The sequence below is a fragment of the Coregonus clupeaformis genome, unplaced genomic scaffold (genome assembly GCF_020615455.1).
Source record: "Coregonus clupeaformis isolate EN_2021a unplaced genomic scaffold, ASM2061545v1 scaf0120, whole genome shotgun sequence".
Classification (NCBI taxonomy): Eukaryota; Metazoa; Chordata; class Actinopteri; order Salmoniformes; family Salmonidae; genus Coregonus; species Coregonus clupeaformis.
The window spans coordinates 462,501-477,500 of NW_025533575.1; the positions used below are offsets into that span (position 1 = coordinate 462,501).

Here is a 15,000-nt window from a genome sequence, read left to right on the forward strand (position 1 = left end):
CAAACAAAAGAGAATACTTTTCCTCCTGAAGGTGTTGAGAGGGGGAGAAGAGGAGAGTGTATTCTTGGCTGTTTCATGCAGTGTGTGTGTGTGTGATCCTTCAAGGCGCTGTGTGTGTGTTTGTGTGTTTGTGTGAACTTGAGAAGTGTGTGTGAACTCGAGACGTGTGTGTGAACTCTCCACATTTGAGGTACTAACCTCATGAAGAACCTGTTCTACATTATAACACTTCTGGGTGTGAACCGCCCGGTGCTCTGTGTGTGTGTTTGTGAACCGCCCGGTGCTCTGTGTGTGTGTTTGTGAACCGCCCGGTGCTCTGTGTGTGTGTTTGTGAACCGCCTGGCGCTCTGTGTTTGTGTTTGTGAACCGCCCGGCACTCTTGTGTTTGTGTTTGTGAACCACCTGGCGCTCTGTGTGTGTGTTTGTGAACCGCCTGGCGCTCTGTGTTTGTGTTTGTGAACCGCCCGGCACTCTTGTGTTTGTGTTTGTGAACCACCCGGTGCTGTGTGTGTGTTTGTGAACCGCCTGGCGCTCTGTGTTTGTGTTTGTGAACCACCTGGCGCTCTGTGTGTGTGTTTGTGAACCACCCGGTGCTGTGTGTATGTGTTTGTGAACCGCCTGGCGCTGTGTGTTTGTGTTTGTGAACCGCCCGGCGCTCTGTGTTTGTGTTTGTGAACCGCCAGGTGCTGTGTGTGTGTTTGTGAACCGCCTGGCGCTCTGTGTTTGTGTTTGTGAACCACCTGGCGCTCTGTGTGTGTGTTTGTGAACCACCCGGTGCTGTGTGTGTGTTTGTGAACCGCCTGGCGCTCTGTGTTTGTGTTTGTGAACCGCCCGGCGCTCTGTGTGTGTGTTTGTGAACCGCCTGGCGCTGTGTGTTTGTGTTTGTGAACCGCCCGGCGCTCTGTGTTTGTGTTTGTGAACCGCCAGGTGCTTTGCTTATATCACAACTACAAATGTTACTACCTCACACCACCCACCATGAGGAGAGGAGAGGAGGAGAGGGGAGGAGGATAGGGGAGAGGAGAAGAGGATAAGAGAGGAGAGGAGAGAGGTGGATAGGAGAGGAGGATAGGGGAGAGGAGAAGAGGATAAGAGAGGAGAGGAGAGAGGTGGATAGGAGAGGAGGATAGGAGAGGAGGATAGGAGAGGGGGATAGACGAGAGGAGGACAGGAGAGGAGGATAGGAGAGGGGGATAGGAGAGGGGGATAGGAGAGGAGGATAGAAGAGAGGTGGAAAGGAGAGGAGGATAGGAGAGGAGGATAGGAGAGGAGGATAGGAGAGGGGGATAGACGAGAGGAGGATAGGAGAGGAGGATAGAAGAGAGGTGGAAAGGAGAGGAGGATAGGAGAGGAGGATAGGAGAGGAGGATAGGAGAGGGGGATAGGAGAGGAGGATATAAGAGGGGGATAGGAGAGGAGGATAGAAGAGAGGTGGAAAGGAGAGGAGGATAGGAGAGGAGGATAGGAGAGGGGGATAGGAGAGGAGGATAGGAGAGGAGGATAGATTAGGAGAGGATGATATGGGAGAGGAGAGGAGGCTAGGGGAGAGGAGAGGAGAGGATGATAAGGGAGAGGAGAGGAGGCTAGGGGAGAGGAGAGGAGGATATGGGAGAGGAGAGGAGGATATGGGAGAGGAGAGGGGGATATGGGAGAGGAGAGGGGGATATGGGAGAGGAGAGGGGGATATGGGAGAGGAGAGGAGGATATGGGAGAGGAGAGGGGGATATGGGAGAGGAGAGGGGGATATGGGAGAGGAGAGGGGGATATGGGAGTGGTGGAGAGGGTTAGCTGTAGTAGTGCCCTGTCTATGTTTATATATGTCTCACCTGGATATGTACAGTGGGGAGAACAAGTATTTGATACACTGCCGATTTTGCAGGTTTTCCTACTTACAAAGCTTGAAGAGGTCTGTAATTTTTATCATAGGTACACTTCAACTGTGGGAGACAGAATCTAAAACAAAAATCCAGAAAATCACATTGTTTGATTTTTAAGTAATTAATTTGCATTTTATTGCATGACATAAGTATTTGATCACCTACCAACCAGTAAGAATTCCGGCTCTCACAGACCTGTTAGTTTTTCTTTAAGAAGCCCTCCTGTTCTCCACTCATTACCTGTATTAACTGCACCTGTTTGAACTCGTTACCTGTATAAAAGACACCTGTCCACACACTCAATCAAACAGACTCCAACCTCTCCACAATGGCCAAGACCAGAGAGCTGTGTAAGGACATCAGGGATAAAATTGTAGACCTGCACAAGGCTGGGATGGGCTACAGAACAATAGGCAAGCAGCTTGGTGAGAAGGCAACAACTGTTGGCGCAATTATTAGAAAATGGAAGAAGTTCAAGATGACGGTCAATCACCCTCGGTCTGGGGCTCCATGCAAGATCTCACCTTGTGGGGGCATCAATGATCATGAGGAAGGTGAGGATCAGCCCAGAACTACACGGCAGCACCTGGTCAATGACCTGAAGAGAGCTGGGACCACAGTCTCAAAGAAAACCATTAGTAACACACTACGCCGTCATGGATTAAAATCCTGCAGCGCACGCAAGGTCCCCCTACTCAAGCCAGCGCATGTCCAGGCCCGTCTGAAGTTTGCCAATGACCATCTGGATGATCCAGAGGAGGAATGGGAGAAGGTCATGTGGTCTGATGAGACAAACAAAGGTTTCTGTACCAAATATTAAGTTCTGCTTTTCTGATGTATCAAATACTTATGTCATGCAATAAAATGCAAATTAATTACTTAAAAATCATACAATGTGATTTTCTGGATTTTTGTTTTAGATTCCATCTCTCACAGTTGAAGTGTACCTATGATAAAAATTACAGACCTCTACATGCTTTGTAAGTAGGAAAACCTGCAAAATCGGCAGTGTATCAAATACTTGTTCTCCCCACTGTATGAACATGAGTCAGTTTACTGTCTAAAAGTACAAACTCAGTAAAAAGATAGCTTGAACTCCAAAACTAAAGTCAGTCACGTATAAAGGCCTAGGGTGAGTTGGCCTGGCAGTCATGTCTCTTTCCCTGTGAGAGGGTACAGGTGCATAGGGTCTCCCCAATCGCACAGGAGCACATAGAGAAAGCGACAATAGCAGTCCAGAAGCATGTGTGGTACTAGAGATACTTCCCTCCTTTCCTCGCTATGAGAGAAGAAACAGATACTTCCCTCCTTTCCTCGCTATGAGAGAAGAAACAGATACTTCCCTCCTTTCCTCGCTATGAGAGAAGAAACAGATACTTCCCTCCTTTCCTCGCTATGAGAGAAGAAACAGATACTTCCCTCCTTTCCTCGCTATGAGAGAAGAAACAGATACTTCCCTCCTTTCCTCGCTATGAGAGAAGAAACAGATACTTCCCTCCTTTCCTCGCTATGAGAGAAGAAACAGATACTTCCCTCCTTTCCTCGCTATGAGAGAAGAAACAGATACTTCCCTCCTTTCCTCGCTATGAGAGCAGAAACAGATACTTCCCTCCTTTCCTCGCTATGAGAGAAGAAACAGATACTTCCCTCCTTTCCTCGCTATGAGAGAAGAAACAGATACTTCCCTCCTTTCCTCGCTATGAGAGAAGAAACAGATACTTCCCTCCTTTCCTCGCTATGAGAGCAGAAACAGATACTTCCCTCCTTTCCTCGCTATGAGAGAAGAAACAGATACTTCCCTCCTTTCCTCGCTATGAGAGCAGAAACAGATACTTCCCTCCTTTCCTCGCTATGAGAGAAGAAACAGATACTTCCCTCCTTTCCTCACTATGAGAGAAGAAACAGATACTTCCCTCCTTTCCTCGCTATGAGAGAAGAAACAGATACTTCCCTCCTTTCCTCGCTATGAGAGAAGAAACAGATACTTCCCTCCTTTCCTCGCTATGAGAGAAGAAACAGATACTTCCCTCCTTTCCTCGCTATGAGAGAAGAAACAGATACTTCCCTCCTTTCCTCGCTATGAGAGCAGAAACAGATACTTCCCTCCTTTCCTCGCTATGAGAGAAGAAACAGATACTTCCCTCCTTTCCTCGCTATGAGAGAAGAAACAGATACTTCCCTCCTTTCCTCACTATGAGAGAAGAAACAGATACTTCCCTCCTTTCCTCGCTATGAGAGAAGAAACAGATACTTCCCTCCTTTCCTCGCTATGAGAGCAGAAACAGATACTTCCCTCCTTTCCTCGCTATGAGAGCAGAAACAGATACTTCCCTCCTTTCCTCGCTATGAGAGAAGAAACAGATACTTCCCTCCTTTCCTCGCTATGAGAGAAGAAACAGATACTTCCCTCCTTTCCTCGCTATGAGAGCAGAAACAGATACTTCCCTCCTTTCCTCGCTATGAGAGCAGAAACAGATACTTCCCTCCTTTCCTCGCTATGAGAGCAGAAACAGATACTTCCCTCCTTTCCTCGCTATGAGAGCAGAAACAGATACTTCCCTCCTTTCCTCGCTATGAGAGAAGAAACAGATACTTCCCTCCTTTCCTCGCTATGAGAGAAGAAACAGATACTTCCCTCCTTTCCTCGCTATGAGAGAAGAAACAGATACTTCCCTCCTTTCCTCGCTATGAGAGAAGAAACAGATACTTCCCTCCTTTCCTCGCTATGAGAGCAGAAACAGATACTTCCCTCCTTTCCTCGCTATGAGAGAAGAAACAGATACTTCCCTCCTTTCCTCGCTATGAGAGCAGAAACAGATACTTCCCTCCTTTCCTCGCTATGAGAGCAGAAACAGATACTTCCCTCCTTTCCTCACTATGAGAGAAGAAACAGATACTTCCCTCCTTTCCTCGCTATGAGAGAAGAAACAGATACTTCCCTCCTTTCCTCGCTATGAGAGCAGAAACAGATACTTCCCTCCTTTCCTCGCTATGAGAGCAGAAACAGATACTTCCCTCCAATTCCTCGCTATGAGAGAAGAAACAGATACTTCCCTCCTTTCCTCGCTATGAGAGAAGAAACAGATACTTCCCTCCTTTCCTCGCTATGAGAGCAGAAACAGATACTTCCCTCCTTTCCTCGCTATGAGAGCAGAAACAGATACTTCCCTCCTTTCCTCACTATGAGAGAAGAAACAGATACTTCCCTCCTTTCCTCGCTATGAGAGAAGAAACAGATACTTCCCTCCTTTCCTCGCTATGAGAGCAGAAACAGATACTTCCCTCCTTTCCTCACTATGAGAGAAGAAACAGATACTTCCCTCCTTTCCTTGCTATGAGAGAAGAAACAGATACTTCCCTCCTTTCCTCGCTATGAGAGAAGAAACAGATACTTCCCTCCTTTCCTCGCTATGAGAGAAGAAACAGATACTTCCCTCCTTTCCTCGCTATGAGAGAAGAAACAGATACTTCCCTCCTTTCCTCGCTATGAGAGCAGAAACAGATACTTCCCTCCTTTCCTCGCTATGAGAGAAGAAACAGATACTTCCCTCCTTTCCTCGCTATGAGAGAAGAAACAGATACTTCCCTCCTTTCCTCGCTATGAGAGAAGAAACAGATACTTCCCTCCTTTCCTCGCTATGAGAGAAGAAACAGAGAGTGAAACAAGAGACAAAGAAGAAAGAAGAGAGAGAATATGATGAGCACAACAATATTTTACAAAAAAAGCAGCATCAGCAAAAAACGTTTTTTTTTTTTTTTTTTATACAGAGAAATAGAAAATAAAAGCAAGCCTTGGTTTATAAAGACATGAACATGGTGTTCCAAATGGCTGAAAATGCTGATGAGGAACTATGCGTCGACGGTGTTCAAAATAGAAAAATAAAAGTTTGAAAAACTGTGAGATAAAAAGGGGAGTTGATGTGATGTCTCTAATCAGTTTGAGAATGAACAGAGCTTTAGAACTAACAGAATGAGATGACATCATGAATCAATGGACCCCACATGCCTAACAGATTGCTAAATAATTTATTCTCAAACTGTCTTTATCAAGGAGGAGATTACAGAATAATTACAGATCCCAGAATAGAGAGGGACGCTGCTCTCTTGTCAATAGACAAGACATATCAAATATTGGCCAAGTCGTCATTGTAAATAAGAATTTATTCTTAACTGACCTGCCTGGTAAAATAAAGGTAAAATAAAATATATACTAATAAATCATCATCGGGTAAGTCATATTGTCATATTGTCTCTGTCTCTCTCTCTCTCTCTCCATATATCTCTGTCAATCTCTCTCTCCTCCTCCTCTCTCCTCCTCTCTCTCATCCCTCTCTCTCACTCATTCCCTCTCTCCCCCTAATATTATTTTTCTCCAAAGTTGACAAGCAGTGCCAAAGCAGCAACCTCGTCCTCTAAGGTGGATCTCAAAGCCAACCCCAACAAGTAAGGCCTTTGGTTTCCTTTGGTTGTTGCTATCTTTTGGGTGCAGAACTCTTTGGCACTATAATCTCTTCTAGAACAGAAAGGTTTGTTTTTCATTTGCTCTTTCTAGGTTAATCATAAAATACAGACAGGTATTGACTAAGTCTGAATTACACTCTCTCTCTCTACAGCCAAACACACAAACACCTCTACCCTCACACTGCCCCCTGCAGCATTTCATAGGAACTGCAGCATCCCCTGCTTATTATACAGAGTTCTTCCTGAACTAAGGTCAGTTTTGCATTTCAGTTTAGGATTTGATGTGAGTAAACTGATCTTAGGTTTGTGCCCGAGGCCAACTACTACCTTGACAGTTTTCTCTACCCACACTAGTTGATATGAATCTGACAGGCTAAGCTTTAAAATAGCCCGGTATGTCTGTGCCAACTGAAAACATGAGAACTAGCTGTATGGTGCCTTATACCTTAACTGTCAACGAGAAGTCTATATTATTTACAAAGCATGAACACTCAGTTGAGCATATTACTAATGGCCTCCTGTTGTAATGTGATTCATACATATTACTAATGGCCTCCTGTTGTAATGTGATTAATACATATTACTAATGGCCTCCTGTTGTAATGTGATTAATACATATTACTAATGGCCTCCTGTTATAATGTGATTCATACATATTACTAATGGCCTCCTGTTATAATGTGATTAATACATATTACTAATGGCCTCCTGTTATAATGTGATTAATACATATTACTAATGGCCTCCTGTTATAATGTGATTCATACATATTACTAATGGCCTCCTGTTATAATGTGATTAATACATATTACTAATGGCCTCCTGTTATAATGTGATTCATACATATTACTAATGGCCTCCTGTTATAATGTGATTAATACATATTACTAATGGCCTCCTGTTATAATGTGATTAATACATATTACTAATGGCCTCCTGTTGTAATGTGATTCATACATATTACTAATGGCCTCCTGTTGTAATGTGATTGATATATATTACTAATGGCCTCCTGTTGTAATGTGATTGATATATATTACTAATGGCCTCCTGTTATAATGTGATTGATATATATTACTAATGGCCTCCTGTTATAATGTGATTGATATATATTACTAATGGCCTCCTGTTGTAATGTGATTCATATATATTACTAATGGCCTCCTGTTATAATGTGATTCATACATATGTAGGATCTTAATTAAATCATCCTGTTGTAGGACAACTTTTTTCTGAAGTTTGTAATTTTCACTTCGAAATTTCAGACTTGATTTTCCCTTACGAATAATGTATCAACCCCTACAAAAATGTAAGATACATTTCCTGTCGCTGCAGGATTATTTTCATGCTGTAGCAATCTGGTTCAAATTAAGATCATACATCTGTATGGGCTGTCCAAATTTTCACACATTCCATAACACACACGCGCGCACATGTGCGTGTACACACACACACACACACACACACACACACACACACGCACATACTCGCACACACACTAACACCCTATGATTCAAGCATGACTATTCATCTCCACGTTTGCATGTGTTTATTCTGGAGTCAAAGCTCCGGAGCTCAGAAGTCTCTCTTTTAGAACGCTGCACCAGCTAGCATATTTAAAGAGCTAAACCACACTTCAGGAGATTGAGGGAAGTGGAGAGAGATGGGGGAGAGCGAGAGAGAGGGGGGGAGGGTGAGGGAGATAGGGAGAGAGAGAGAGAGAGAGAGAGAGAGAGAGAGAGAGAGAGAGAGAGAGAGAGAGAGAGAGAGAGAGAGAGAGAGAGAGGCCTAAGTTAAAAAGAGACTAGGTTAACTTTACAGTGGTCTCTTCAGTGTTGAGGACTTTTCATAAGTCATCCTTTCAGGGGGACAGTGAGTAAAGTCTCCTCAAGAACAGAGCATCATTTTAGGGGAAGAGTCAGGGTAACCTTCCCTAAGAATGGATCATCCTTCTGGGGAGGAGAGAGCGAACAGCCTCCCTAATCACGGATGGATGGACGGTGCTTTGTAAATGGAAGAGTCTTTGAGAGGACTCCGGGGAAACACTGTTTGTGATTTTCCCCCAAACTAAGATGCAGATGCATCCTCTGAGGGAAATATGAAACATGAGCAGACGGGACACGTTTGGCAAAAATGAGCAGGAGCTGTTATGTGTTTAGACCTAAACCATAAGTCACACAATCATTAATTGAAATCCCCCAAAAGATGAAGACACACAGAATACATTCAATTGGAATGAAGGCACAAAGCAGACTGTGACATTTAGAACATTTTAACCAAGAAAGCAGTTCAACAAGCAGTTCAACAAGCAGTTCAACAAGCAGTTCAACAAGCAGTTCAACAAGTAGTAAAGGGAAAAAGTAATGAGCAGTAAAAGCAGTCAAAAGAAATGTAATATTCAAAAGAAGACTCAAAAGAAGAGAAAGAGTTTCATACCTTGCACCACTTAAAGCCGGTGTGGTTGGTGTCATGCATTGGATCATGAAAGTAGTTCTACACAGCACAAGCAGTGAGTAGCAGAGTAGACAGAGAGGAGAGAAGACAGAGAGAAGACAGAGAGAGAGATTATAGAAAGATGCAGAAGCAAAGCAGACAGGACAGGAGAGAACAGAACAGAGAAACAGAACAGAGCAGCTCAGAAGCTTTTTGAGCGAAATCAGGCAAGAAATCTAAATTGGAAGCGGCAGAGAGAAAGAGAGAGTTGGATGAAGGCAGTTAAGGAGAGACTTGGGAAAGTTGGTAACCATGGACTTTTCTGAGACCCAAGGGTGAGGAGAGATGGGGCGGTACGGGACAGGGCAGCACAGAGCAGGGCAGGGCTGGAGAAAGAGGGGAAGAAATGGGGGAGGAGAGGGAAGAAGAGAGAGGGCGAGACAACACCTCATCCTGGTCAACATTAGGGAGAGAGAGAACGAGGGAGAAAGAGGGGAAGAGGCGGAGAGAGAACGGGCCTGGGCTTTCTTAGGTCTTGTTTCTCCAGTGCGCGTTATGAAGTGTGTCATAGGACTGCTGAGTCATGTCTGGAGGGAGGGGAGGGGACGTATATATTTTCATGTGGTCTTGGGCAAACGTTTTCACTGGACCCGCTTGAGCGACCCAGTCCTCTTCACACAGCCAGGCCGTAAATCCACAACCCACTGAGTGATCAGTGTCACCGATCGCACAGCACAGAGGAGACTGTGTGATGGAAATACCCCTGGTCGATGTGTGTGTGCGTCCGTGTGTGTGTGTGCGTCCGTGTGTGTGTGTGTGTTCATCCGCGTGGGTACGCGTTCACTTACATCTGTGCAGTCTACGTTCCCTTAATTACATAGGCTCATTACATGGGCAGGGTGAGTGGGTTTGGCAGCTCCACACATCATGAGGGCAAGTACTAAAATAAGGAGTGATTGTCTGTCCTCCTAGTATAGTGGGGAAAGGGGTCTCGTCAGCTCAGTGGAGGCGTGCTGTGCTGCACTGCTGTGCTGTAAAAATAGTGTATGACTCTAGCGCAGGGCTGCCAACCCTCTTCCTGGAGATCTACTGTCCTGTAGGTTTTCAGTCCAACCCTAATTTAGCATATCTGATTCAGGTCTTGTTGAGCAGCTAACCCAGGAAGAGGGTTGGGCTGAAAACCCACAGGACGGTAGATCTCCAGGAAGTGGGTTGGGCTGAAAACCCACAGGACGGTAGATCTCCAGGAAGTGGGTTGGGCTGAAAACCCACAGGACGGTAGATCTCCAGGAAGTGGGTTGGGCTGAAAACCCACAGGACGGTAGATCTCCAGGAAGAGGGTTGGGCTGAAAACCCACAGGACGGTAGATCTCCAGGAAGAGGGTTGGGCTGAAAACCCACAGGACGGTAGATCTCCAGGAAGAGGGTTGGGATGAAAACCCACAGGACGGTAGATCTCCAGGAAGAGGGTTGGGCTGAAAACCCACAGGACGGTAGATCTCCAGGAAGAGGATCTCCAATACTTGAAAGTGCCTTAGTCTCCATCTATCTCTCTCTCCTCCTCGCTCCTCCTCCTCTTAGTCTTTACAGTAACACTCAGAAGAGCTCTGTCGTAGGCCAGATGGTGTTTCAACTGCTAGTGGAGAATGGCTACTGTTTTTTCAGTTACAGTGCCTTCAGAGAGTTTTCAGACCCCTTGACTTTTTCCACATTTTGTTAGGTTACAACCTTATTCTAAAATTGATTAAATCGTTTTTTTCCGGCATCAATCTACACACAATACCCCATAATGACAAAGCAAAAACAGGTTTTTGAAATGTTAGCAAATTTATTAAAAATAAAAAACGGAAATATTACATTTACATAAGTATTCAGACCCTTTACTCAGTACTTTGTTGAAGCACCTTTGGCAGCGATTACAACCTAGAGTCTTCTTGGGTATGACGCTACAAGCTTGGCACACCTGTATTTGGGGAGTTTCTCCCATTGTTCTCTGCAGATCCTCTCAAGCTCTGTCAGGTTAGATGGGGAGCGTTGCTGCACAGCTATTTTCAGGTCTCTCCAGAGATGTTAGATCGGGTTCAAGTCCGGGCTCTGGCTGGACCACTCAAGGACATTCAGAGACTTGTCCCGAAGCCACTCCTGCGTTGTCTTGGCTGTGTGCTTAGGGTCGTTGTCCTGTTGGAAGGTGAACCTGCGCCCCAGTCTGAGGTCCTGAGCGCTCTGGAGCAAGTTTTCATCAACGATCTCTTTGTACTTTGCTCCGTTCATCTTTGCCTCGATCATGACTAGTCTCCCAGTCCCTGCCACTGAAAAACATCCCCACAGCATGATGCTGCCACCACCATGCTTCCCCGTAGGGATGGTGCCAGGTTTCCTCCAGACGTGACGCTTGGCATTCAGGCCAAAGAGTTCAATCTTGGTTTCATCAGATCAGAGAATCTTGTTTCTCATTGTCTGAGAGTCTTTAGGTGCCTTTTGGCAAACTCCAAGCGGGCTGTCATGTGCCTTTTACTGAGGAGTGGCTTCCGTCTGGCCACTCTACCATAAAGTCCTGATTGGTGGAATGCTGCAGAGATGGTTGTCCTTCTGGAAGGTTCTCCCGTCTCCACAGAGGAACTCTGGAGCTATGTCAGAGTGACCATCAGGTTCTTGGTCACCTCCCTGACCAAGGCCCTTCTCCCACAGTTGCTCAGTTTGGCTCAAACTTCTTCAATTTAAGAATGATGGAGGCCACTGTGTTCTTGGGGACCTTCAATGCTGCAGAAATTTTTTGGTACCCTTCGCCAGATCTGTGCCTCGACACAATCCTGTCTCGGAGCTCTAAGGACAATTCCTTCGACCTCATGGCTTGGTTTTTGCTCTGACATGCACTGTCAACTGTGGGACCTTATATAGACGGGTGTGTGTGCCTTTCCAAATCATGTCCAATCAATTGAATTTACCACAGCTGGACTCCAATCTAGTTGTAGAAACATATCAAGGATGATCAATGGAAACAGGATGCAGCTGAGCTCAATTTCGAGTCTCATAGCAAAGGGTCAGAATATTTATGTAGGTGAGGGGGGAGAATACCAGAGATGGAGAGAACACCAGAGATGGAGAGAGGATAGAGAGATGGAGGAAGAACACCAGAGATGGAGAGAAGGAGGAAGAACACCAGAGATGGAGAGAGGATAGAGAGATGGAGGAAGAACACCAGAGATGGAGAGAGGATAGAGAGATGGAGGAAGAACACCAGAGATGGAGAGAGGATAGAGAGATGGAGGAAGAACACCAGAGATGGAGAGAGGATGGAGAGATGGAGGAAGAACACCAGAGATGGAGAGAGGATAGAGAGATGGAGGAAGAACACCAGAGATGGAGAGAGGATAGAGAGATGGAGGAAGAACACTAGAGATGGAGAGAGGATAGAGAGATGGAGGAAGAACACCAGAGATGGAGAGAGGATAGAGAGATGGAGGAAGAACACCAGAGATGGAGAGAGGATGGAGAGATGGAGGAAGAACACCAGAGATGGAGAGAGGATAGAGAGATGGAGGAAGAACACCAGAGATGGAGAGAGGATAGAGAGATGGAGGAAGAACACCAGAGATGGAGAGAGGATAGAGAGATGGAGGAAGAACACCAGAGATGGAGAGAGGATGGAGAGATGGAGGAAGAACACCAGAGATGGAGAGAGGATAGAGAGATGGAGGAAGAACACCAGAGATGGAGAGAGGATAGAGAGATGGAGGAAGAACACCAGAGATGGAGAGAGGATAGAGAGATGGAGGAAGAACACCAGAGATGGAGAGAGGATAGAGAGATGGAGGAAGAACACCAGAAATGGAGAGAGGATGGAGAGATAGAGGAAGAACACCAGAAATGGAGAGAGGATGGAGAGATGGAGGAAGAACACCAGAAATGGAGAGAGGATAGAGAGATGGAGGAGAAGAGAGAAAACAAACAGAGCAGGATGAGTGTGTGGAGGTCAGGCAGGGGGCGTGACCTTAATGAACCCTGAGTCAAGCTCACTATGAGTGTGCATGGACAATAGTCCTATAGGCATCACTTTTAGAACTATTTAAAAGTGATTTAAAAGTGTATTTCCAGGTAAATGTCCAAAAATGTCATTTTGGCTCGGCTAGCTTGGCTGGCTCCTTCTGGGTTTAATCCTTAAATAGTTGTTAGTCTCTCTTTCCTGTCCTGGCTGTGGGGTTTATTCCCCTGGTGTTCCTGTGGCCGGGGCTGGGTTAACATTGGACCTGGCTGTAGAACAGGTGGAATAACTAATTAGCTATGTCCTTGCCTTCCTGCGTGTGTTTGTGTGTTAAAGAAAGAGGCTGAGCATTGAGCACCACCGGTCCCCATCCAGTCTCATGCCTGTACCCCAGCTTCCTCTCCCCCAACCTGGCCCTGCATGCTGTCCCCTGGCCATAGATCCTGGAGCCTGGCTCTATAAGCCTGGAAGTCTCTGGATGTCCGCTCACACACAAATATACCCACGAACACACACACACTGGCTCTATGAGTCGGCAAGTCCCTGGAAGCGGAAGGCTTAGCAGCCCCGTTGGCCCCCTACTAGAGCCCAGATATAATTAACCTCAAGGGGGCAACTTAAGGAGATCCACCCTGTCTGAAGCCTGGTGGTGCCTAGCCTGGACCGGACCGGACCAGACCAGGGCTGTGTCCCAAATAGTACCCTATTCCCTATATAGTGCACTACTTTTGACCAGGGCCCATAGGGTCATAGCCCAAATGAACGAGGGAGAACCAGGGGAGGGGATACCATGCCGGACCTAGACCGTGACCTGTCCACCCTACACCCTTCCTGGGGTGGAGTCAGGCATTGACTGGGGTGGGGAGGAATGGATGTGGAGGAGACGGCATTGTATGGTTGGGTCCAGAGCCCAGGTTCACTAACGGGAAATGTCTAATGTATGAAAAGCTCTTTATTAATGAAGTTATTGTAAAACAAACCATTAGGAGACAGACTCTACAGCTGTGAGTTTTATTGTGATTAAGAGTGACAGGGAGGAGAAGGAGGAAACACTTCCATGGCCAATACTCCACAGTGGACAGAAAGTGAGTGACCTCATTGATCCCCAGTCTGTCCAGCTTCCATATACTGGGCAGTGAGAGTCCCTGTTTACCGTCCTTCAGTCCATCCACCTCAGATGACAGTCATTCAGGGTTCTTCCAGTTTGACGCTCTCTCTCCAGTAGGCTGGTATAAAGACACAGCTGTGGTGTGCTGTTAATCCCTATCGACGCATCGCAATGACACACCACTCCTCGCCATACACGAACACACACAGAGCAACGTGTGTGTGTGTGTGTGTGTGTGTGTGTGTGTGTGTGTGTGTGTGTGTGTGTGTGTGTGTGTGTGTGTGTCAGACCAGCCAAGCAGCTGATGTAAACTGAAGTGAAGGGAACCTGTTCTTCATAGAGTTATTTACTTTCCAAATTAAGACTGGACACAAACACACACGCCCGTCCCACTTAAACGGGCCCCATTGGCATGGTATTCAGGGGGTTGGCAGGGTATTCAGGGGGTTGGCATGGTATTCAGGGGGTTGGCATGGTATTCAGGGGGTTGGCATGGTATTCAGGGGGTTGGCAGGGTATTCAGGGGGTTGGCAGGGTATTCAGGGGGTTGGCAGGGTATTCAGGGGGTTGGCATGGTATTCAGGGGGTTGGCAGGGTATTCAGGGGGTTGGCAGGGTATTCAGGGGGTCGGCAGGGTATTCAGGGGGTTGGCATGGTATTCAGGGGGTTGGCAGGGTATTCAGGGGGTTGGCATGGTATTCAGGGGGTTGGCAGGGTATTCAGGGGGGTGGCATGGTATTCAGGGGGTTGGCATGGTATTCAGGGGGTCGGCAGGGTATTCAGGGGGTTGGCATGGTATTCAGGGGGTTGGCATGGTGTTCAGGGGGTCGGCAGGGTATTCAGGGGGTTGGCATGGTGTTCAGGGGGTTGGCATGGTATTCAGGGGGTTGGCATGGTATTCAGGGGGTCGGCATGGTATTCAGGGGGTCGGCAGGGTATTCAGGGTGTTGGCATGGCTGGAGATGCATTGCTATAAGACAGGGGAGGCCTTCTCTGAGTTGCTGCTTCAGGAGTGTGTGTATAATGGAGGGTTTTGACAGGAGGCCTTCGCCGAGGGGCATTGACGTGGGTCTAACTCATGCCATTAACTGTGGGCTCAAGAGATGCCAGCCTAGTGCATTAGCGTGTACGCGTCAACA

General features: G+C 46.6%; 1 protein-coding gene across 11 annotated transcripts in view; it reads right to left on the reverse strand.

Moving 5' to 3' along the window:
- The window catches only part of LOC121559980 (ELKS/Rab6-interacting/CAST family member 1-like), a 507,203-nt gene that overhangs the window by 258,307 nt on the left and 233,896 nt on the right, over positions 1-15,000 (reverse strand). The gene's annotated exons all lie outside the window — the stretch shown is intronic.